This window comes from Chionomys nivalis, chromosome 11 (genome assembly GCF_950005125.1).
Source record: "Chionomys nivalis chromosome 11, mChiNiv1.1, whole genome shotgun sequence".
NCBI classification, from domain to species: Eukaryota; Metazoa; Chordata; class Mammalia; order Rodentia; family Cricetidae; genus Chionomys; species Chionomys nivalis.
The window spans coordinates 12,139,579-12,164,694 of NC_080096.1; the positions used below are offsets into that span (position 1 = coordinate 12,139,579).

The 25,116-nt window shown below is 51.7% G+C and overlaps 1 protein-coding gene across 5 annotated transcripts in view; it reads left to right on the forward strand.

The window, feature by feature from the left end:
• Positions 1-6,047: 6,047 nt before the first annotated feature.
• The window catches only part of Arhgef10l (Rho guanine nucleotide exchange factor 10 like), a 123,884-nt gene continuing 104,815 nt past the window's right edge, over positions 6,048-25,116 (forward strand). For 3 of the 5 annotated variants that reach the window (XM_057784345.1, XM_057784346.1, XM_057784347.1), the window contains exon 1: positions 6,048-6,074. The gene's annotated coding sequence lies outside the window, so the exon portion shown is untranslated. Of the gene's footprint in view, positions 6,075-6,281; positions 6,412-25,116 lie in introns of those variants that run through there. The other 2 variants (XM_057784348.1, XM_057784349.1) reach the window with 2 other exon arrangements.

Sequence of the window (25,116 nt, forward strand, 5' to 3'; positions counted from 1 at the left end):
GTTATTGTTGTTTTGTTTTTTAAGGTTTTTATGTTTCTCTCAAACCTCGGCCCGACCCGGCGGTGGTTTCTTCATAATGTGGCTACTGACCGTGTTCTGCACGATCTTTGTGGTCATTCTTCCAGCTCAGCCTTGGGTTCTCTAATTCCACATTCCTGGGAGCAATGAGCCAATGGGCTCAGTGTGGCTCAGATGTCCATTCCATCTGGCCGGCTGTGCCGGGGAGGAGGCGGCTCCAGGGTCAGCCTTGTTGGAGGCTCCATCACCGTGGGGGTGGAAAGCTGAGGTCTGGTGCTTTCTCTGTCCACCCAAGGATTCCATAAAGTTTCAAAGTTTTCAGAACTATTTACTTTTGGTGTGTTATGTGGAAGCCAGAGGCAGGAGGATTTTGTGACTTTGAGGCCAGCCTGGTCTATCCAGCAAGTTCTAGGCAAGACAGGGCTACATAGTGAGACCCAATTTCAAAACAGCTACAAAAACAGAAAACAGTGAAATGACTGAGGAAGACACTGGAAGCTAGCCTCTGGCTTCTACACAAGCGTGCACAGGCAAGTGTGCCCTCATGCACACAAATACATACAAGTGCACTCATCTCTGCCTCCCGAGTGCTGGAATTAAAGTTGTATGCCACCCCCATCCAGGTAGCTGGGGAGTACAGATCTGCCTTTCAGGGCTTGCTTTGGGTGTTTTGGATGAGTGTATGTCTGCACCGTATGTGTACAGTGCCCATATATACCAGAAGCAAGTGCTGGATCCTCTGAAACCGGAGTTACAGATGGTTGTGCACCACAGTGTGGATGCTGGAAACTGAATCTGGGTCCTCTGCAGGAACAAATGCTCTTAGCCACTGAGTTCTCCAGCCCCCTGTGAGTCTCGGGCCCGATCATACCTACTCCATTTAAGATAGTAAGGGCTAGGTCACTCCTCTAGGAGACATGCGCATTATGTTACGTATAGATATTGGAACTGAGGCCGAGAGAAGGAAGTGACTTATTTGGTTGAGAGTGAGTCATCTGACTTTTCTCCTAAATTTTATTTACTATTATTATGTGTGTTGTGTCACTGTAGGCGTGCGCACGCCACTACAGGTATATGTGTGGAAGTCAGAGCACAGTCTTGTCTTCTGTAGTGAGGTCTCTCCCTCCACCTTCGTGTGAGTCCTGGGGACTGAACTCAGATTCTTGCATAGTCAGCACTTATAGCTAATGAACCCCTCACTGGTCCCTGGGGTGTGTGTGGCACATGAGGAGTTCAGAGGACCACTTTTGGGACTCCTTCCGCTGTGGGGTTCAGGAATCCAACTTGGGTTGCTGGACTTTGAGTACAAGCACATTTCCCCCGGAGCCATCTTGCCAGCCCTGCCTGACTCTGCAAAAGACCTCAAATAATCAGAACAGTTGCAGCTCCGATAGCTCCCACTTCGCACCGGCTGCCCCTCTCAGGAGAAGAAGCTGCTGGCTTCATGGTTGTCCACCCTGGGCACTGCGGTGTGCTGCCTGCCCACAAGGACACCGTCTCTCAATGCCATTCTATAGTCAGCAGAATCAGGAAATTCACAAGATACCTTACCACGGTCTAATCTTCAAACATAATCAGGATTTTCCAGTTTTCTGCGGTCACATGAGACAGCTCACGTGTCCGAATACTTCCTGATCCTGTTAGCGCTACCTGGACATCTGGGTGCACGAGACAGCTCACGTGTCTGAATACTTCCTGATCCTGTTAGCGCTACCTGGACATCTGGGTGCACTTACTGGGCAGCTGCTTTCTGCTCTTTCGGGGTTAACAAGCACAGTGCAGGGGAGTGTGTGAGAGTATGAACTTCCACATACCCTTTTGCTTCTTCACAGTGTGTGGACCTGGTGGCCCCTTGTTAAATGCGAGCTGTCGTAACCTTGTCTTGCTGGTTTCATTGCCTGTATTGCCGAACAGGGCAGGCGGCTGCGCAGAGCTGCTTCTTAATGAGATTGCAATGGGACCCAGGTTCTTTAGAAGATGCACATTTAGGGTTAGGACTCAATGTCATGTCAAGGACAGAATGAGGACTTCCTGTGCACACTCATTCATGCTGCTATGAGAGGGTGGTCACTGGGCTGGGAATTCCTCAGCCACCCACTCCTTCCTTCCTTCCTTCCTTCCTTCCTTCCTTCCTTCCTTCCTTCCTTCCTTCCTTCCTTCCTTCCTTCCTTCTTTCCTTTCTGAGACCAGGTCTCGCCTAGTAGCCCCAGCTAGCCTAGAACTCACTATGTAGACCAGGCTGGCCTTTAAGTAACTCACAGAGATTTGCCTGCCTCTTGCTCCTGGGATTAAAGGTGAGTGCCACCATGCCCAGCCCTTATATTCATTTATTTTTATATGTATGTGGGTGCGAGCATGCTATGCTCATGTATGGATGTCAGAGAACACTTATGGGAGTTAATTCTCATCTTCCACCTGTGGATCCTGGAGATGCAACTCAAGGTGGTCAGGGTTAGTGGTACGCACCCTTATATACTGAGCCATTTTGCTTTTAAAAAATTTTTTTGAGACAGTGTTCTCTCTCTTCTTTCTTTTTTTTTTTTTTTTTTTTGGTTTTTCGAGACAGGGTTTCTCTGTGGTTTTGGAGCCTGTCCTGGAACTAGCTCTTGTAGACCAAGCTGGTCTCGAACTCACAGAGATCTGCCTGTCTCTGCCTCCCGAGTGCCGGGATTAAAGGCGTGCGCCACCACCGCCCGGCTTTTTTTTTTTTTTTTGAGACAAAGAAGCCATATAATAAAAGGCAGTTAGTGTTGTGTTTGGCATGAAATAGCCATGTGCAGTCCAAGCCACAGAAACAGCAAGAGCAAAGGGCCAGAGATGTCCCTTGTATCATCGTATCATCTGCGCTATGAGCTTAGAATGTGAAGTTGTAGCAGCTGGACATAGGGTCTCACACCTGTAATTGTAGCACGGGGAGACCTCCCGGTAGAGGCAGGATTGTGAGTTCAAGGCCAGCATTATAGAGTGAGTGCCTGTCTCAAAAATTCCAACCAACTGAAAATCTTAAAAAAATAAATAAAACGAGCCGGACATTGGTGACACATGCCTTTAGTCCTAGCACTTGGGAGACAGAGGCAGGCAGATCTTTGAGTTCATAGACTCTGGTCTACATAGCAAGTTCTAACTCAGTCAGGGCTACATAGTGAGACCCTGTGTCATAAAAGTAAAACATTGGGAGTGGCAGCACATCTTTAATCCCCAGCACTGGAGGCAGAGGCAGGTGGATCTCTGTGAGTTTGTGGTCAGCCTGGTCTATAGAGCGAGTTCCAGGACAGCCAGGGCTACACAAAGAAGCCCTGCCTCAAACCAACAAACCAAACAGAAAATAAACAAATAAAAATAAAGAGAAATATGGAGCTGGAGGAAGGGAGAGGAGATGTGTGTCCATGTTCAGAGAACGAAGTTGATGGGGAGGAAGAAGGCAGGAGGCTGTGCAGGCCCAACTTGTGAAGGCTGTGGTCTCATTCCTGGTCAAGCATGCCTCTTTATGGTAAAATAGAGAGCGGAGAGACGCTAAAGTTAAAATGCTAAGTCACAGGGGAAGGGCCTGGGAGTCAAGGGTGCATGGGACTGGCGGAGAGGGTTGGCTGGTGGAGAACATATTTGTGTGAAAGGGGCCTGTCTCCTGCAGAATATGGCCACGCCACAGGGGACACAAACTGGCCATTACCATCTCCTAGCTGTATTTGGAGCTCTGGCAACCTGGCTTTTTATGGCCATGTTCCCAGGGATCAAGTGTTGGCCACCAGTTAATAGCACTGCAGAGGGACTGTGCAGAGAGCAAGCAAGCTCAGTTTGCTTTTCTCAGCGGGCGGTTTGCAGCATGGAACCTCAAGGGTTCAATGGGTGAGGGTTTGGGGGTGTCCACTAGGAATCCATGGAACCCTCAAACGTTGAGTGTGCAAAGCTCTGGGGGCACAAGAGGCATCTAGACCGTGATCTCTTGAGGTCTGGACCACAGTGCTCTCCAGCTGGCATCAAATCAGATCCGCATCCTGCTCACAGCTGCATGCTGGGAGTGCAAGGCAGGCGTCCTAGGGATTCTGGGTCTTGGTGTAGCTCTGGGAGGGGATTGCAGCCTCAAGAGCCCGAAGGAGGCTGGGACAGATCTGGAAAAGCTGAGAACAGACACTCAGTGCATGTGCTTGGTTCTGGCTGTGACAGCCCCCTCAAGTCACATTCTGGTCTTTACACTGTGAGCTCTGGTCACTCTGAACATCTGATGTTCTTCCTGCTCTGATGGCCTTTGGCACAGTCCCCTGTTCTTCTGACTGCGATACATTAGCCCTTGGCATGGAAGCTCCCCCAGGGCAGAGACTGGAAGTCTCCTATCTTCTCCAAATGGAGCCTGTGGGGATAGCAAGTGTTCAGCAAATATTTGTCACCTAATGACCAGAGTGAGGACTCTCTGGTGACTTTAGAGAGTTCGGCCCAATGACTTGTCTGTCTCTAGTCTGTTTATTGGTGTCTCCTCCTAGTCTGAGAGCCAAGGAGGCAGGGTCTGGGCTCCTCTGGTTCCTTTCTTCTTTGGTAGCCCTCAAGGCAGGCACCTTATGAAAAGAGGGCATTTAATTTTCCTTAGATTTATTAATTTAATTTTATGTGTATGAGCGAGTGTTTTGCCTGCATGTAGGTAGGTTCACCCTGTGCATGCCCGGTGCCTGAGGAAGTCAGAAGAGGACTTTGGGGCCTCTGAAACTGGAGTTATGAATGATGGAGAGCCACCATGTGGGTGCCGGGAATTGAATCCAGGTTTTCTGTAAGAGCAACAAGCACTCTTAACCACTGAATTATCTCCTCAGCCCCAATAGAGGGCATTAAAAAAAAATAAAACAATTAAGGAGCTGAAAAGATGGCTCAGTGAGTAAAGGCCTTGCCTTGAAAACAAGAAAGACCTGAGTTTGGATCCCCAGCGGCCATATCAAAAGCTGGGTGGAGTGACAGGATCCTGTAATCACAGCACCAGGAGGCAGAGACAGGAGAATTGCTAGATCTTGCTGCCCAGCCAATTGAGTCAAACGGGCAAGCTCCAGATTGAATGCAAGACCTCTGCAAATAAAGTGGCTTGGATAGTCTTGTTCTGGAGGACCTGAGTTTGATTCGCAGAACCCATGTGAAGCGCTTCCCAACTGCTGGTAACTCCAGCTCCCTGGGGATCTGAAGTCTCTGGCCTCTGTGGGTGGCTGCGCTCACCTGCACAGACAGATCTATACATAACATAATTAAAAACAAAAAATCTTTTAAAAAGGTATGGAGAATGATTGAGTAAGATATCTGACATGGGCACAAACACACACACACACACACAGCACCACCATCAGCAACAATAGCAAGATGCCTTCCCACGGGTTTTGTGGCCACAAACACCGTTAGACAATGCTTTCCACCTATACTTTGCACTTGAACCCTTCAGTCATTATTGCTAACCCAGGAATAATTGCTGATAAGCCCGAGTGTGAATTACCTCTCACATAGAGAGGTAGCTGGGAGTGTTTAATAACAACGGGTAATCTTAATTAGTGACCTGATAACTGTAATTAATTACATCATATCCGGAGGCCCTCTCTGGGATCCTGGAAGGGAGTAGACGTCACTTGGCAGCCTTGAGGCAAGCAAGGATGGAGAACTGGGAGCCAGGCTTCACCAGCTCCTTGCTGGGGGGCTGGGGGATTTTGGCGGATGACTCCCATATCTGAGACTCAGTTTTGGTCCTGGAAAATGGGGCTGTATCTAAGGCTGGGTGATGATGATGTCAAAGCCCTTCATTGAGCAAGGCACGGGTACCTGGGGCTGCCCAGCTGCTACCAGACTCCAGGCTGCACCCAGCCCTTGTGGAAGTAGAGCAGCCACAAGAGGTCTTGGGTCTGCATGGGGACACATTCATGGGTCTCAGTTTCCATGAGGATAGGCCTATGCACCTTTCACCCCTTGCAGGGACCTCCAGGCCACGCTGGGGGAATTTAAAGGAGCTGGTGTCTTCAGGATCCTTCCCGGGGCTGCAGCGGAGAGGCGCAGTGGTGTGTAGGGGCGTCTGTTGCCAGACCGGGAAGGCGGAGGTCTGTGTTTGTGAGTCCCTGGTATTGCTTGGGGTTTTTCCACCCCCAGCCTCAGTTTCCCGAAGAGGGAGGAGGATGGGTGGAGAGTCGAGCCCCGCCTCCCTCCGGGATCACTGTTAGGGGAGCTGGGAGGGGCGCCGCGTGCAAGCCAGGCCACCAGGGGTTAAGCGGTGACCTCAGCCGCGCGCCCCGGGACCGGGCGGGCGGGGCGGGCCGTGCAGCGGCTGCAGGCCGCGGGCCGGGGCTGCAGCGGGGCGCGGGGCTCGGCCCGGCCACCGGCGCCCGCGGCGGGATTGGGAGGCGCGGTGGCGTGGAGCCTTTGTGAGCGGCAGGGACGGTGAGTGCGCGTTGCCCAGGCCCGGGCTCCTGGTCTCTGGCTGCTTTGTGTGTCGGGGTTTCCCAAGTGCCTCTGGAAACACTTTCCAGTCCTGTAAGCGCGGGTCCGTCTTTTGGTTGTGTCCTTTTGTGCCCCTTGAGTGTCCCTCTGTCTGAGTCCTGACTGGCCTTTGTGCCTTGTCTGTTTTCTTCTCTCTCTCTGGACCCCGCTCCAAGCTCTGTGTCATCCTCACCCTGTCTCTCCACTGTGCTTTTCTGTGCCCCCCCCCCACGCCCCACTGACCTTGGGTGTTGTGGGGTCCCCAGATTGCATGAAGTCAGGTGTGGCTTCTGTTCGGGGTTAGCCTCTCTCGTCTTGAGTCCTTGCCCAGAGGCGGGACAGCCAGGCCTCCCGCAGGAGTGGAGCGTGGGAGGAGTGGACGCTGGGTCAGCGGCAGGCCATGGGCACAGAGCCCTGGGTGGCCTTGGGTAGAGATATGAGTCCAGTGGGCTCTCTAAATGGTGAAGACCAGTTCTGGGGGGTGACTTGTGAGAGGGAGCCCTGGTCTGAAGTAGGGGAGGGGCCAGTATCTCTGTGTTACTGAAAGTGGGAGTCATTTGGCGCTAAGAGCCTGAAGACCCTGGCTAAGCCCAATGCAGGGAGGTGGTACTCGGCGGATCTCATTTCTGGAGGGCTTTGGATCTCTCTGTTTGCTTCAAAGGCCTTGGAGTCCCCCTAGAGAAGTCCTTGCCCAGCCTGCCCCAGGTCCCATCTGTTCCTCTTTGGATGTGGGGGAGAGCAGGTTGTGAAGGCTCATTAATACATGCAGCCCAGCCCTGCGGGCCTGTGGATTGGAGCTGAAACACCAGTCTGTCCACCTGTCCACACAGCATGGGCTTCCACAGAGTCCAAGCTGGGCACTCAGGGTGAGGAGCACAGCCTGAAGATCACAGGCAAAGCTCAGGCGCCCTTGTTCCGCACCTCCATCCCAGTTGTCTGCCTGAGGTTAGGATCCTCCCCCTTGGTCCCAGCCTTGCCCACCCCTTACCTCTTCCAGTTCTCATTTGGGGGGTACCTCCTCTCCATCAAGCCAAGCAGGTTTTCTCATGCTCTTGGGAGTCCTGTCCCAAGCAGAGAAGTTTCTCTGCATCTGGAAGGCTTTGAATGCACGGGCGATGTCTGTTCTTGCTCACCAGCCTTCAACGCTGTCTGGCACATAGTAGGCGGTCAGCTGATGGTTGCTGGTTCCTATACTTTACTGTTTCAAGTTTTAGCTTTAGGGGGCTGAGGATGTAGCTTAGTGATAGAACACTTGCTTGGTGTGTGCAGGGCTTTGGGCTCCGTCTCTTGCTCTGTAGCAAACAAACTGGGCAAAGCTGCTGGGCCCCTTTGGGGGCTGGTTACCACGTTATCAGAAAAGGAAGGACCCCTGAACGGACATAGTATCTGCCAGTTGGAGGGCTGGGTGAGGAGCTGAGTCCTGGAAGCTTCTGTGGTAAGAAGGAACGGAGTGGCAAGAGTATAATGATCTCAGATAAAATTGAAAAGATAAAGAGGGTGGTTATATAGGCTGGTAATAACAGCTTAGGTTTATATTGTACTTTCACAGCCACTATCTTTTTGTTTGACAACAACCCTGGCAATTAGGCAGGGTAGACAATCTCTTTTACAGATGAGGAAGCTGAGCCAGCAGCAATGAAGGGACAGCCTGAGGCCTCTGTAAGTCAGTGAATGCGCAGTGGCTTCCCCCAGGCTTCCTGGCTCCTCATCCTCTCTGGCCTCTGCAAGCTGGTGTGTCAGGCCTCTGTGTTCTCACCTTATCCCAAGTTCCTTGTCCCCGAAGGATCCAGAGTCCCCACAGATTCAAAATCATAAATGATCAGTGTCCCAGGGTTCTCTTCCCATCTCACTAGAGTCCCTCAGACCCAGCTTTTTGTCTGGTGTCCCTAGAGAACACCCCAGTCTCTGCCTTGGTGGAGGTCTGCAGGGCCACATTTCTTAAGGTCCCTGAATTGAGTATGTTTCCAGGAATTGTCTGTCCTCATGGGTTTGTACAGAGCTCTGGGCAGTGTTGTGCTGGAGTTAACGTGTCTCGAGGCATGAGGCTGGAGGCTGAGTCTTGGGAGCTGATTGTTAAACATCCATTATACAGAGTCATGGGAGAGGCTGGAAAGATGACTCGGTAGGTAAACTGCTTACTGCCCAAGTCTAAGCACCCGAGTTTGAATTCCCAGAATCGCTATGGGAGGTCGAGGGAGACAGGTGAGTTTTTGGAGGTGGCATATGGTGCCACAAACAATGAGACTGTCTCAAATAAAGTGTAAGGCAAGGACCTCGCCTGAGGTTGTCCTCTGACCTCCACATATGCCGTGGCATGCTCGTGGCTGCTCTCACACATGTGATCGTACACATATATCATACAGACACACAGAAACACACACACACAAAGATTAAAAACTTGTGAGTCAAGGCTAGGTGTGGTGATGCACACCTTTATCCCAGCACTTGCAAGACAGGTGCATCTCTGGGAGTTCAAGGCTAGCCTTGTCTATGTAGTGAGTCCCAGCTCAGTTGGATATATCTATCTATAGCTATATCTATCTATAGTGAGACCCTGTCTCAAAAGAGAAGGGGAGGAGAATGACATGAGAAGATTTGTTTTATTGGGAGCATCTTTGCTATTGATTGACAGGCTATAGAGAGAGTGAACTAGGCACTGAGAAGGAGAGTGAGCTGTCAAAGTGACAGACATGTCAGGTAATTTACGATGATGCTCAGGTCATCTGTGTGGTCGAAACTGCTTGAGGGTGGCTTAGGCACTGGTGACCATGTCCCTCCTGGACAGATTCTGAGACCTTGTCAGCTGGCTTTTAGATGGTTTGACTTCTGGTTGGGACTCAGGAATGACAGCTTACTGAGTATGGGCTAGGTCTTCGGACAGTGGCTTGTACCAACACACAGAATTCCTTGCTAGGTTCCAGAGATGTTCAAACTGGTCATTCAACAAAACCACCATCAGAACATGGGCATGGTATGGCTGCCTGTGTTGGGGGGAAATGTGTCAAGTACAGCATGAAGAAAGAACCGCCTTGGAACAGGTTCTGGAAGGTTCGATAGCAGAAGCAGCTTCAGTGTGGCTCTGGCTTCAGGTAAACTGGGAGTCTACAGGTCTGTGACAGAGCAGGCAGTACCTGATCTTCCTTAGGTCTGGAGTTATGGCATCTTCCTGGGTATCCATCCGTAAAGGATGCCTGCAGACCTTATCCATCAGGTCTTGTTCTGGGTTTGCGCCCTTCCTTGTATGTCTTGAAGTGTTTCATATTGCCCCTCACCGAATCCCCGGCAGGTCTGCTGCTGCTGTTCTAGGTCTTAGGGGTCAGAATGAATTAGTTATTTAGTCTTACTGGGCACGTAAGTGGGGAGAGCATCCAGACAGGCCCCACGTCTTATTTTCATTTGAGACAAACTTTTCTGTATAGCTCAAACTCGTGACCGTCATTGTTGCTCAGTTCCCAGATGCTCTTCCCTCTGATGGGATGAGAGTGCCTAGCTTCCAGGTGCAGGCTTCAGAGGATGGCACGTAAAACCTGCTGGTTCAGATAGTCAAATCGACACAGCACCTTTAAACAACATATTCTCAGTTACCCGCCTAAACCAGGACAAGAGACAGAAATTACTTCTGTCAGATTTTCTGGTCCTGTAGAGAAAAGGAGGAAGGGGTGGGGGGAGAGAGAGACCCACCTGCCCAGCTGTGACATTGATCTTGATCTGGCTGGGTAACATGATGTGGGCGCCACCATGCCAGCTTATATAGCTTGTGTTACTGTCCTCTGCTCCCACCTTTGCTCTGGGTTTCTTTTCCCTTTGCCTAGGAGGTGGGGAGGAAAGACAGCTCTCTAGATATCTAGACCCCTCCCCTCCCTTTTGCCCTCCTAACTTTGAAGCTGAAGAGGTGGGAAGTGTTTATTTTAACCCCAGGTTGGGAAGATCCAAGTTGTTTGCTGCTGGCTTGTCACCCTGTGGCTCTGGTGAGGCTGGGAACCAACTTTAATGTTCATAGGGACAGCCCCAGTGCAGTGTCAGGAGAGCTTCAGTGAGTTTGTGGGGTGGTGGGCACCCTACCATTGCACGGGGAGCATGTTAAGCCCTCTTGAGCTGAGAGGCAGACCCATTGCTGTCTCTATCCTCTACCACCTGGTGAGGCCAGGGCCATGTGGCTGGGAGCTGGAGGTGACCAGAGCCTATTCTATTGGCCCACAGCTCTGCTTTTCCACCCTGTGCCGCAGAACACTGCTGTGCTCTTTACTGAGGGCTGGTCTGCCCAGCTGTTGATATCCTGACAATTCACACATAATGCAGAGATGGAAAGATGGATGACCGGCTCACACAGATGGCCTCTTAGTTATACCTGGTCCCAGCTCCTGCTTGCATTTTCTCTTCAGTCTGTGGGTTGGTTGAGAGATGGTCTCAGACTTTCCCTCCCCCAGATAGGCATGTCCCCAGCCCAGGACAGTGGGTGGGTTGCAGTGAGCCAGCCTCTGATGGTACCAGCACATGGTGGAATTTGCCTACCGAGTGTCTAAGGTGAGCTCCTCTTACCCGGTATTTCTTAGTGAAAGTCCATCCCAGAAGCCCCATGCTTGGCATGCTTCCTGAATCCCATCCGTCAGCACAGAAGACAGCCACATCCTCCTTGCCCTCCTTGTTTGGAGTTGGTGAAGGGAGGGAGCTATCAGGGCAGACCTTATTCAATTTCCATAGGAAAACAATGGTTAAATCAAGTAGGAAAATAACAGTCTTAGAAGAGAAAACATCTCCAACCTGGATCCATCCCAGAAACTCCCAAATATGCTCATTACCTAAGAGTTTATTTTACTTTTATTATTTTTGTTTCTTGAGACAGGGTCTCACTAATGTAGTCTTGGCTGGCCTGGAACTTGCTATTCAGACTGGTTGCCCTGGAATTCTCAGAGATCCACTTGGTTCTGCCTCCTCAATGCTAGGATAAAAAGTGTGTGTCACTATGACTGGTTACTTTTTAAAATCATTCCTTTTATTTCTCTGTGTGTGAGTGTTTGCTTGCATGTTTGTGTACCATGTGTGTGCCTGGAATATATGTGGAGGTCAGAAGAGGGTGTTGGATCTCTGGAACTGAAGTTACAGATAGTTGTGAGCCCCTAGGTAATATTAGGAACCGAACCTAAGCCCTATGCAAGAGCACTCAGTGCTCTTAACCACTGAGCCATCTCTCCAACCCCTTTACTTTTATGACACAGGTAGCTCATGACCATTGAAGAAAACTTGGAAGAAATCCAAAACAGCGCTTTACCACCCCAGCTCCAGACTCTCTGGACAGGGTGGTGGTACCACTTGCTCAGGCAGCCACTCGCTTGCTCTTTTGGCCTGGGCTTTGTAGAACCCATAATGCATCAGGTCTGTGCTGACTCTGGAGAGGAGGGGTCTGCTGCTCACTGCTGGGGAACTCTCTTGACTCCTTCATTTTGTCTTCTGCCGCATCACCCTAGCACTGGGGTCTCAGGGTGAGGGGACCTAACAAGAGAAACGCAGGTGCCCAGGACAGCGCCCCGGGCTGAGTGCAAGCTTGAGCGATTGTTATATGGGTGAGGAGATACAGCTATACACTTTCAGGGTCTGTCCTGAGGCCTGAGAACTAAACTGTCAAAAGGCAGATTAATAAGAGAAAAGGAATACTTTTATTTATGAAGTTTTTGTTACATTTATTTATTTATTTGTGTGTGTGTGTGTGTGTACTAAGTTGAGTGTGTAAAGGTCAGAGGACAGCTTGCAGAAAGTCAGTTGTCTCTTCCCTTGTGGGTCCTGGTGATTGAATTCAGGTCACCAAACTTGATGCAAGCTCCTATACCCACTGAGGCATCTTGCTGGCCCTGCATATTATTTGATAGTGATTATTTTCAGATGGTATCTTATTATATGGTCTATATTGACCTGAAACTTATTGCATAGCCCAGGTTGTCCTTGAACTCATAAGAATCTTCCTGCCTCAGTCTCCTAAATGCTAAGCTGGTCTAGCCTCTTAATTAACTTAATTTCAATTTTGGAGACAGGATCTCCTGTAGCCCACATTGGCCGAGAGCTCCACTCACCAACCTAGAGTGACCCTGAACTTCTTCTCCCCCAGCTCCACCTCCCCAGGGCTAGAATTGGCAGGTGTGTGTCACCACGCCTGCGTTAAGGGACCTGGGCCTTGGAACTGAACCACATCTCCAGCCCTATAGATAGCCTTTTTATTTTAACATTAAGTTTTAAAAGCTGTTTTAGGGTGTCACAGAGCAGTGGTGAGAGCCCTGAAGAAGTTGACATCCCACGTCAACAGAGAAGTGATTTGAGGTGATTAGAGAAGTCAGTCCTGGGAAAATGACTAGGAAATGGTAGAAAAGTGGGGCTACATCAGCCTCTTCCCTGTCCGTGTGAGGAAACACCTGACGAAAACTGCCTGCGGAAGGAAGGGTGTATTTGGGCTCACGGATCGGGGCACAGCCTATCATGGTGGCCCGGGCGTGAGGCGACTGGCCCTAGCACATCCACAGTCAGGAAGCAGGGAGCCATGACTGCTACCACTCAGCTTCTATGCCTTCTAATGCCCCTGAGAGGCCTTCCCGCTATGCAGGGTGGGTCTCCTGCCTCAGTTAACCTGCCTGGGAACACCCTCATGGGTAGGCCTTAGGCTGTGGCTCCGATGATTCTCTACATCCTGTTCAGTTGACAAAGGTTCAGTAGGCAACATTCCTCTTCCTGTTTGAGAAGGATTTATGTCCCCACCACAAAGGGAAGCGTGGACCCTGCTTTTAGACAGAAGGGAGCAGGCAGAGAGCATTCCTGTCCCTGCTGCTTGCTTAGGGCCTTTAGCTCAAAAGGATTCTTATACCACAGTAACATACTTTGAGGTAGCATTATTTTTATTCATGCTTTACATGCATTTATTTTGTGTGCCTCTGTGTGTGTGTGTGTGTGTGTGTGCGCGCGCGCGCATGCATGTGTGTGTGCACGTGCGTATGCAATGTGATGTTCCTGTGGAGGCAAGAGACCAACTTGTAGTAGGCAGTTCTTTTCTTCAGGCACTTGGGTCCCGGGAATTGAACTCAGGCGGTCAGGCTTGGTGACAAGTGCCTTTATATGCTGAGCCATCATGCTAGCCTTGGGGTCATGGACTCTCATCCCCTTCAGTTACAACAAGGAGCAGGCAGACGGTCACCCTTTCCTTGTGGATCTTCTCCAAAGGTCGATGAACTTCCTTGTCGTTTTCTGGTACTGTAACGGAGCACCCGAGGCTAATGAAGACATTTATGACCCAGACTTCTAGATATTCACAGGGATTGAACCAGCATCGTCTTGACTCTGATGATGGCGTCATCATGGTGGGTGTGTGTGGGGGAGAGAAAGGAAACTGGGAGAAACTGAGGTCTCACAGTCTTTCTCCAGAGCTATCAACAACCTCAGGGTGGCCGCTAGGTTTCACCCCCCCCTCCCCGACCTTTATGATCTGTTAAGCAGTTGGTTGTCTGCAGGTAGTTTATCTGCGTTGCCATGACTTGGGGCCATTTGCCTGAGTATCTAGGGCTGAGGGCCAGGCATAGGGTAGGGAGTCCATAGTTTCCAGGCCAGTGGAGGGGATAAATAGATGGAGAAGCCGACGCGGGGGTTCAGGAAGGTTTGAGCCATGCGCCTACTCTGGCTCCACTTGCCTCAGGCCCCCTGAGTTGCCAAGGTCACTTGAGGAAGATCTTAGCAATCTGCCAGGTGAGGTAGTGGGCTCTTGGAGCCAGAGGGAAGCAGGGTATGTGTGGGGTTGTGCCAGGGAGCTGGGATAAGTGTGGGATTAAGGTTACATGTCTGAGATAGAATCAGCTAGAATTGCAAGCTAGGAGTGTATGTGCAGGGCTGAGGGAGGGAGGAAGGAATCAGGTGACTTCTAGAATTTTCTTTTGTATCCCTGGTTGTTGGCAGTGTCAGTAAGTGAGCCAGTTTGTGGGGAGTCAGGGAATGGCTGGTGGGGAGGCGGGGCGGAACTGAGGATTAGTTCAGGAGGAGGTCATGTTTAGAGGTTGGCGGTGTATTGGCACCTGTGGAGGGTCAGACTTAAGCGCTACATCTGGGCTGGATGGTGCAGTGGAAGCAGTGAGGGTGGTCCAGGGGCCACAAAAGAGCCAGGGAGCCTGACTGGGAGGAACCTATCTTGCTGTTCTAGGGTGTGGGGTTGAGCGCAGAACTCTGGGAAGATCAAGATCAACCATAAGTCAGAAGTGCAAGTGTGGTTGTGATTCTGGTGATGGAGGTGGAGCCGGTGGAGTCAGGAGAGAGGTTCCCACCATGCCCAGCTGTGTAGAAGGGAGGGTAGGAGGGAGGGAGGGTGGCTCTTCAGCAGGCCAGCTGCTGTGTCCATGACCTCAACGACCTCCTTCAATCTTGCCAAGAAGATGCCAGAAGCGTGTAGTGGTTTTTATCTGTCTGGCTTTGCGTTCCTCTTTGACACCTGCCAAGATGCCCAGCTGAGTAGGATGTAGGCACCTCCAGCCTCTGGGGGAGGCAGGCAGGTCACCACCCAACATAGGGAAAGGGAATACACTGGAGGAGGGACTGGCTGAAGCAGGCAAGTGGCAAGGTTAGCTCAAAGGAGGGAGGGATTGGAGGCAGGAGAATGCTGCTGGGGGACCCTACACCTTTCATGGAATCTTCTGACTTACCTTGAAGGTCTGTGAGCCCTGAAGCTGCTTGGGTCAGGGCTAACACAACCAGAATTTTCTGTTCTGGGTTAGTCAGAATTTTCTATCCCAGGGACATCCTGGGTCAGAAGGGGGCTGGAGAAAACAGGAAGCAGGTTGAAGCCTATCCGAGACCCTGATTACTAGCCCAGCGTCTGAACCTTGCTTGCCTCCTCACGTTTCCCAAACTCTGCTCATTTCTTTTCTCCTGAAAGAGGTTTCAGAGACTCCGAGAGGTTAAGTAACCTTCCCAAGGTCACAGAGCCTACCAGGGTAGATGAAACAAAAGCCGTCTCAGGGCAGAGGCACGAGGTTGAGTCACCCCAGGGAGGGACTCCCAGAACAGATGTTGTGGCTTTGAACTTTGTCTTTGTAGTCTCAGGGCCTCTGGAGATGAGGAGCGGGGTGTGAGGCTTCCCGGAGCCACTTGGTCAGCGTGAAAGCTTTCTGGGCATCCATTTCCTTGGAGTGTTGGGAAAAGCACGTGGGTCCAGGCCAGGATTCAATTAACACAGGTCACATGAGACCATCGAAGGAGGTGGCCCCATTGGGGAGCTGTGTTTCATAGATGGCAGGCCCATGCCTCATACTGGGGACACTGCGAGAGATGTCAGACAGGTTTCAGAGCCCCGCCTGTTCTGAGTGTAGCATCGGTGAGCAAGGGTCTCCCCCTCTCTGGAGTCCCAAAGCAGGGGTAACATGAACATGGCCTGCAAGATTGGATCCTAACCACGGTCACTGCGGCTCATCTGCTTCTGGTTCTGTTGCTCTGTATGTAATGTGCCAGCTTATTTATCCCCAGTGAATAGATGAGGAGAAGGGCGAGCATCAGCCCAAAGCCACACAGGATGTGAATGCTGTCCCATGTGACTCTGGAGCCCTCCCTCGAAACCCGGAGGGTCCCTGTCAGCCTCAGTTTATTTGAGCATGTGTTTCCCCTGCCGGCATGTCATCTGGGTAGGATCTTGGGGGGACTTTGGTGTTCGCTTACCCATGTAGGGACACCTAGTCTTTCCAGTTGTTCCCATTTTATCCCAAAGCTCCGCCTAAAGTCAGGTAGACCTGACTGGGGATCCCAGCAGCCCAGTTCCCAGTCTTGGGCTTTTCACTACCAGGGACCTCAGAAGGGTGTGTGCCAGAAGCCTAGAGCTGGGCATCTGGGTTCACACCCCACTGCCAACCATCCAGGAGAGCATGGATAGTCTTGCCCCCACCCCTCAACTTCTCCCTATGCCTCAGTTTCCTCTTTTGTAAGGTGAGCAGATTGAACATGTAGGCCTTTTCGTTCCATTTAAAAATATGTTTTGAAGCTGGGCAGTGGTGGCACATGCCTTTAATCCCAGCACTCGGGAGGCAGAGGCAGGCGGATCTCTGTGAGTTTGAGGCCAACCTGGTCTACAAGAGCTAGTTCCAGGACAGGCTCCAAAGCTACAGAGAAACCCTGTCTTGAAAAACCAAAAAAAAAAAGAAAGAAAAGAAAAAATATGTATGTTATTTAAGATTTTATTTATTTTTAATTTATGTGTATGAGTGCTTGTCTGAATGTATGTCTGTGCACCATGTGTATACAATGTATCAGATCTCCTATGACTGGAATTGGAGACAGTTGTGAACCTCTAGCCCCACCTCTCCCACTCTCTAGCTCCACCTCTCCCACTCTCTAGCCCCGCCTTTTCCACTCTCTAGCCCCGCCTCTTCCACTCTTTAGCCCCGCCTCTTCCACTCTCTAGCCCGGACACCATCAGGACTTGGAACTCTTCCCAGTCAACAAGTCTCTGTGTTCATCAGGCTCTAGAGCTGCAGGCTTCTCAGAGCCTTTACCACAGACATCATTCTGCTATGGTTTCCCTGTTCTTGGCCTCCGCTGCCTCCATTCTCCACGTGAGCAGCCTGTAATGTATTGCAGGACACAGATGCTGTCCCAAATGTACGTACGGATGTGCAGAACTGTTGACATCTTTAAACTCAGACACTATTGCTTGTGGCATTTGGGGACATTCCTATGAGCTTTGACAACCTGGGACCAACAGAACTCTTACTCCCAGCCTGTTTCTGCTCCTTGGTTGTTTAATGTCACTTGCCTGAACATGGGTCCTATAACTGCAACTACAGGTCACCTGGGAAGGCAGTCTGGCTGGGATGGCCAGGGTAACTTGGCTCATGGTGGGGGCAGACAAGGAGAATAGGAGGGAGGACTCATCCAGTGATTCCTAGGTTTGGATGTTGCACCAGGAACTTTCTCATAGTAGGCCAGTTGTGTGCAAAGGTGGCGGGTGTAGGCCCATGGTCCTGAGCCCTGGAGGACCCAGGAGCCAGAATTCTGACCTGAGTGTGTGTTAAGTGGGGCCCTAGATGGCCTGCTGATCCACAGGCCTCTTAGGAAGGAATTGGGGGAGTTTGGGATATTTTGATATTTTGGGGGGGCGGTTCTGGGGTTGGAGCCCCCAAACCCTCTCATTCCCACGCTGGTGCATGCTAGCTATGGCTCTGCCACCGAGGTCAGCCCCAGACCAGAATCTGCACGTGAAGCTTCTCTTGGTACTCAGGTGGGTCTGAGGCCAGCAGTTTAGGGACCAGCTTGGAGAAGGCTTTGGGACCCTCAGAGCTAGAAATGTTTGGCAGAGTGACTGTCATGTGAGTGAGAGCACATTGGGGCCTGCTCTGAGTGGCCTTTCTCTGCAGCAGCCTCCTGGGGCTCCTCTTGGGTATGTGCCTGATGCGCCAACACAGTGTTGATGGCTCTGGACAGGACGCCAGTGCTTGACTTGTACCTGTAGAGATGCCCAGGCCAGCAGACTTTGCTGGCACCTGTAGAGATGCCTGGGCCAGCAGACCTAGTACCCGTAGAGATGCCTGGGCCAGCAGACCTTGCTGGCATCCGTAGAGATGCCTGGGCCAGCAGACCTAGTACCCGTAGAGATGCCCAGGCTAGCAGACCTTGCTGGCATCCGTAGAGATGCCTGGACCAGCAGACCTGGTACCTGTAGAGATACCCGGGCTAGCAGACCTTGCTGGCATCCATAGAGATTCCCAGGCCATCAGATCTGGTACCCATAGAGATGCCTGCGCCAGCAGACCTTGCTGGTATCCGTAGAGATGCCCGGGCCAGCAGATCTTGCTGGGCCTGGGTTTACAAAGCTCCCAGGTCTTTGGTTTGTTTGTTTGTCTTTCATTTAGTAAGTTTCTGTTGAGATCTATGAAGGATAACCCAGAGAACGTGACTGTCAGGCCAGTCACAGCCTGCGGTGTTGCCTACTCTGTGTCTGGTGATGGAGGCGGGGTGATCACAGAGGAGGTCTAAGCCGGATGGGGAAACAGGTGTCTGCAAGATGTCTGAGTCAGACTGAAACTTGGGTCACAGCTGGAATCCCTGGGCATCTGAGCTCTAGGACATTCCAGGTTGGAGTAGGGCTCCAAAAACACTTCTTATACGTTCCTGTCATTTGTTTTTTCTCTTGGCTATTCAGCTGTCTTGGCATCTATGCATCTATTTACCCATCCATCCATCCATCCATCCATCCACCATCAAACCATTCATCCTTTAACCCATCCACACATCTAAACACAATCCACCCACTCACCGATCATTCCTCATCTACCCATCTTCTATCCATCCATCACTTATCCTTCCATCCACCTACCCACACTTCCATCCATCCACTGATCCATCTACCCATTCATTATTCAGTATTTCATCCCTCCATCCACTCATTCACCTACCCACTTACCCATCCATACCCCATCCATACCCCATCCATCCATCCATCCATCCATCCATCCATCATCTAGCTGCCCATCTATCCATCCGTCTGCCATCTAGCTGCCCATCTATCCATCTTTCATCCTCTATCTACCATCCACCCACCACCCAGCTCCTTGGCCTCCCAGTGTGTGCTGAGGACCCTCTAGGATCTAGAGAGACAGCGGAAGCATAACTACTTCCCTCTGGGAGTCGGAGAACAAAGCAAATGGCTGCAGCCCTGAATTTCAGGTGCTCTAAAGGGCAGGTGGTTGCCTATCCTGTGGTCATTGTGAAAAACTTTGAGCCTGGGCTGAGGCTCCAAGGGTAGTGGGAGGGTCTCAGGCAGATGAGGTGGGTCACAGCCTTGGGATGGAGACAGGGTCCTGCCCTTGAGAGCTGCGGCAGGTGGGCACCTTTTCCATTTCCAAGCCCATGTTTCTTTTGCCTTCATCTTTCCACAAGGCCTGGTCCACAGGGGATGCCAACAAGCAGCAGGGTCAGCAGAGGCATCAGAAGAGGGCCTCTGGGTCACACTGAGGAGCTATAGGCTGTCACAACAGGGGAACGGTACTGGTACAGGCTGTCCTGGCTGCACAGGCAAAACTGAGGGGTCCTAGCTCTCTTCCTCCTCAGGCCTTCCTTGCTGCTCTCATGTCCCAGGCACAGTTGGGGATATGAAATGAGTGGAGTCATGTAGAGATGCTGGCTGAGACCCTTAGCCACCTCTTCAATCACGTCTGCCACTTGTCAGTTGTGTGCCATTGGTTAAATGTCTCCAGCTCGCTCTCTCTCTCTCTCTCTCTCTCTCTCTCTCTCTCTCTCTCTCTCTCTCTCTCTGTATTGTTTCTCAATTTGGGGGTAATAGCAGTTGTTGCAAGGGCTGAGAGTCCTATCAATGTCCAGAGTGTAGTTATTATCCAGTAGGGTCCAGGGAAGTGAGGTTCTCTGCAGGCATCTAGCTGCCCATCTGTGGGCTGGCATTAATAGTCTCAAAGAGGGAAGCCTGAATTCAAACCCCACCTATACCCCAGACTGACACTCAGACCTCAGCAAATGGGCTCAGTGCTCTGAGCTCAGGTTTCCCATCCGTGTCTGGGGATGAGAACCCAAGAGGGCAGGGGCCTTGGAGTCTGACGACTCATCCGTCTTGTGGGTTCTCCCTGAGGCTGCTGGGAAACTCAGGTCCAAACAGGCCAAGTGAACTTTGGGTTGGTGAGGGCCATGGGGTCATGCACTGGCCTTAGAGACTAGGGCCAGCTGTGGACTCTATAGGGTCATGTGCTCACGGCCTCAGGTTCTTTGAAATGCACCCTTGTGTGTCAGGTGCCTAAAGTATTCACAGCTGGATGGATGCTTTCTCTGGCTGGGGGGCTGGTCTGGCTATTTTGTCTTTCCTAGGCTCACACACTATCCCTCCCTCCTTCTTTTCCTGTCTGGCCTATATTTTTAGGTTGGGTAGGGCATGCCTCTGCAAGGTTTGGGTCACTGAAGTAAATATTAACCAATCTTTCTGGCCTCCATCACAAACTTGTCTGGACTGGCTTTGGAGGACTTAGATTCTTAACCTAGTACCTGAATTGCAGGCCTGCTTGGTAGGAAAGGGCAGCCGTTCTTTGCTAGGGATTGTGTTCTGGCCCCAGCCTTCTCCAGGACTACAGCAAGGGGCCAGGAGGCTAGCCCAGGGTCACACAGCAGTGGGGGTGGCCCTGTAGCTGGAACCTAGGAGTGTTACCCTGCAAAGTCCCTGCTTTTCTCACCAGGACCTGGGATCATCCTTGTTCTGCCTGGCTTATCCCAGGATGCCATGGATGGAAGAGGTGCCTGGGGTTTGCCCAGCTGCCACACTTGGTCTAGGCTGCTGCATTTCTTCTTGTGAGCTGTTGCCAGGTGTGCCCAGCACACCTTCGTGATAGACAACCATGAGGTGTCCCCAGCCTATTGGGACCTGGGAGTGACCCCCTGGCCAGCTAGCCAGCTAGCCAGGCATCTTTGGAAGGCCACTCACCAGGCACCGTGAGGACCCAAGTGTTGAGTCTGACCCATTTGGGAGCAGATACATATGTGCACAAGAGCCAGCATGCGGGTTGAGCCTTTGGGACCTGGGTTCCAGTCTCTGAGCTTTCACTGGACCCTTGTCACATTCAGTGTGAGGGGATCCTCTGAGATACGAGAATACAATGCCCAAGACGGTGTGAGGATCAAGTGAGGGGTGTTCATGGGATCAGGCAGAGTGCTTTACCCAGGCTCCCAGTGGTCACTCCCTGTGGCTGAGAGCCACCATGGGTCAGAGATAAGTGAGCCCAGTCCCCCATGGTACTGGCTGCCGTGGACAGGACAGATAGGGGTCAGAATCCCCAAGAACACAAGTAACATGCCAGTACTGCCGGGAGTTGGTGGCCAAGGCATGTGACCACGTCTGAGGCCCAACTGGTCCCAAAGTGGCTTGAATTAGGTTGGGCTTCCTGGCTTTCTGGCATGACCTGGAACCAGCCCTGCGTGGAATATTCTTGGGCGCATGAGTCACAAGGCTAACCTCCCTCCGTAGGGCACTCTTTATTTTACTTTTTGCAACTCTCCCCTAATATGGTCTCTTGTGACTTCTACTTTACCCTGTTGGGTGTCTTGTCCTGGAAGTCTGGCAGGCGGTGTCCCCTGGAGGATGCTGCCGAACTATGTATGGGTCTAGGCACAGGGAGGGTCCAAGGGCAGCCAGGTGGATGAAGTGGACATGACTCAGGGCTGTGCGTCGGAGGCTGAGTATCCTGTTTTCATTGGCTTTCACAGGGAGGATGCTGCAGACCAGGCCAGGTGTAGTCTTATCCCGCAGCCATGATTCCCCAGGTATAGCTGGCATTTGAGAGGAGTCTGCTGAACCAATGAGGGCTGGGACCACCTGGCAGGACCCCTCAGTGCTGGGACCAGCATGGGAAGGGAGGCAGTTAGGCACACAGGGTGATAAAGGGCTGAGACTGGCTGGCCAGGGAGAGGACGGACATGGAGAAGGAAGGACAGCTGTGGGGAGGGAGTATCCCATGCAGGAGAGATGACCCTTGTTCCTGAGAACTCCAAAGGAGGACGTGGGGTGGTGAGGTGGGAGGTGGACACCCACCCCTCTCCCAGGGATTGTGAGCTCTCTGGTGAGGGAGCAATTTCAGCGTGTGTGGTGGTGTGGAGAGTCACTTTGGAGACTTACCCAGGCCAGGTATAGAGCTGTAAGGGCCTTGGGCCAGGGCCCTTTCTTTCCTGCACACAGTTATTATATCCCCAGTAACTGTTCAGAAGCTTGACCATGGGACCTTCATGGATATGAGCCGAGGGAGTGAACTAGCATCTCACAGCAGCTGGGCAGGTCTTAGGTAAACTGAGGCTTGGGGAAGCTGAGCCTCACAGTGCCTAGGAAGAGATTCTTGGGTTTGGAACCCACTCTGCCTGATTCTCCATTCTGTGCTTCAACCCAGCACGCCAAGCTACTTGAGGAGGAGTCCCTGTACTGACTGCTTGGGGGCCTGTGAAGCCTGGCAGAGAGTTCCTGTCATTATCTAAGAAGGTCCTCAGCCACACCAGGGCAGGACACACCTCAGGTCAGCCCTGTGGGGTCTGTACCTCCTGGGTGATGGCAGATCCAACTGGCTGATGCCCCTGGCTGAACCCTCGGTGCCCTCAGAAGTGTGTGCATTCAGGCTCAGCGGTTAAGAGCACTGGCTGCTTTTCCAGAGGACCCCAGGTTCAACTCTCAGCACCCACATAGCAGCTCACAACTGTCTGCAACTCCAGTTCCAGGGGACCTGACACCCATGGCAAAACACCAATGCACATTTAAAAAAAAAAAAGGAAAAAAATAAAAAAGGAGAAGTGTGTACACTCAGCCCCTTTCGGCTAGAACCCCATCTAGACATCCTATGTGTGCACAGAACTGTTTTCAGGGCCCAGGCCTGGGACTCACAGCCGAGAGGTTTCTGTTGATGTAGCAGAATGCTTGACTAGAGCACGAAGGCACCTTGGGGTTGATTTTGGCACCTGCTTCTCAGTGACCCTGGGCAACCCAAACACCCGTGTTCTTTGTTCTGTGCCCAGGCATGGGACCTGGACCCCCTTCAGACAATATGCTTACTGCAAAGTGAAGAGCAGGGCAGTTGGGTAGAACAGCAGGAGCAAAGACGGTGCAAGGACACTGATTCCCATGGCAGGCTACTGTCCTAGCACAGCCAGACTTCTAGACTTACACCATGGCCCTCGTGGTGGGTCATCGGCAGACACACACTTCTCTCATGGTTCTAAAGTGGCGCTTCTCAGCCTGTGGGTCATGACCCCTTGGGTCTCATATAGCTTGCATATCAGATATTTACATTACAATTCGTAACAGTAGCAAAATTATAGTTATGAAGAAGCAATGAAATAATTTTATGGTTGGAGGTCGCTACGGCATGAGGAACTGTATTGAGGGGTCACAGCATTGGAAAGGTTGAGAACCACTGTTCTGGAGCTGGCTGGGAAGTTCAGTGTCAAGATACCCCCATCCTGTGTCTGTGGGGGTTTGCGCCTGGTGGGTGGTCCCTCCTCATTCAGGTGGCAAAAGGCACTTGCTGGCTCTCTGGGTCTCTTATTTTATATTTGAATATCTATTTTATTTTTAATTATCTGTATGTCTGTTGGTCTGGGGTATGAGTACACATGTGTAAGTGTCTGAGGAGACCAGAGACATCTGATGCCCCTCATGATCCCGGGAACAGTGGCCTCCGTTCTCTGCTGTGCAAGCAGAGCACAGGCAGGGTGGGCTGCAGTTTAGGGTTCTGTGATCTCAGCATAGAGAGGAGGGAAACTGGGCCGGGGAGAGCAGGGAGCATCAACTAGGGTGTAGGCAGCCTTGTGAAGCGCGCCTCTGGATAGTCACTGCTAGTCCATCCGGTCACAGTCGATTGTGAAAGAGGGGTAGTTCCCCGCCTGGGCCAAGGTCATGGACTTGACTCCACCCCAAGACAGCAGGATTCAGGGCACAGCCTTGTCAGGGTTAAAGGCCTTCTGTCCTTGACACCCCAACCCAGCCTCCCTGACCCCTTCCACACCCTGGGTAGGCAGACAGTATCTTTTCTTGTAATCAAGTGTAAGGAGGACTGGGGAAAATGCTGGCCAGATCTTGGGGCGTCTTGCCAGCTCCCGCGAACTCTGGACATTGGAAGTAGACAGCCAGGTTTAGTTGTAGAGTAGGTGCTGATAAGCTTGACTTTGGATGGCTCTAAGCCTCAGTTTCCTCTATAGAACGGAGATGCCAGGTATAGTCTGGTTTGGAGCAGGGTCGGAGTGTCCAGGCTTCCTCCACCTCCCTCCAGAGAGGCTGAGGACCGCTGAAGCCCACGCAGAGTTCTCCAGGAAGGAAAGCTCCATCAGGCCATGGGTTTACATGTCTGAGAGTTCAACCAGGGCTCTCCTGAGCCAGGTGGTCCCCAGGCTCTCTGAGTGCCTTAGACTTGACCTTCTGGAGGCGGCAGACTCTCCTCCCAGGTCACCCTGCCTTGGGTGGGTGAGCTAAGTAGTTTTTAACTGAGTTTTACAGAGGCGATTTCCTGTTGAGTGCTCACTGGGGTCAGAGTTGAAGGCTCCCACCCTGAGAGGACGGGAGCTGGAGCCTGAAGCTCTAGATTAGAGCTAGATAGCTTCCTGGGGGCTTCAGAGGGCCTTTCACTTTCCAAGCCCAGCTTCGTCTCTTCCCTGGAAAGCTGAGTGTCCCGGTCTCCACTTTCCCTCCTGTGACTGCTGCCCACAGCGCTGATGGTGGCAACCGCGGTACTCCAGGGTCCTGGCCTCCTCACTGGACCACATGCTTCTGACTCACCAAAGGAAGAATGTGGTGTTTTGGGAGCGAGTTTTTAAAAATAGCCCAAGTCTTTCTCCACCCAGCCCCACCCTTCTCTCCTGATCACTCCCCAGAGAGGGCCTTAGATCTCTTTCCACACTAGTTTTGGGGTGCTGCCTCTTGCACAGCCTAGGGAATGGTGAGGGTTCTTGAGAGGTTCTCTCAGATGAAATGTGTGGGTTCAGGCCAAGGCAAGAGGAGGCCTAGCCTAAGAATGGATGCCCTGTGCCTACCTTCTCCTTCAGGAAGCTGACCTGGGGCAAAGGAGACTTTCTGTCCTTCCTCCATCCCTCCCTCCCTCCCTCCCTCCCTCCCTCCCTCCCTCCCTCCCTCCCTCCCTTCTGTAGAACCTGCAGCTCTCATCTTAAAGGGAATAAGAGATAGTTTATTCT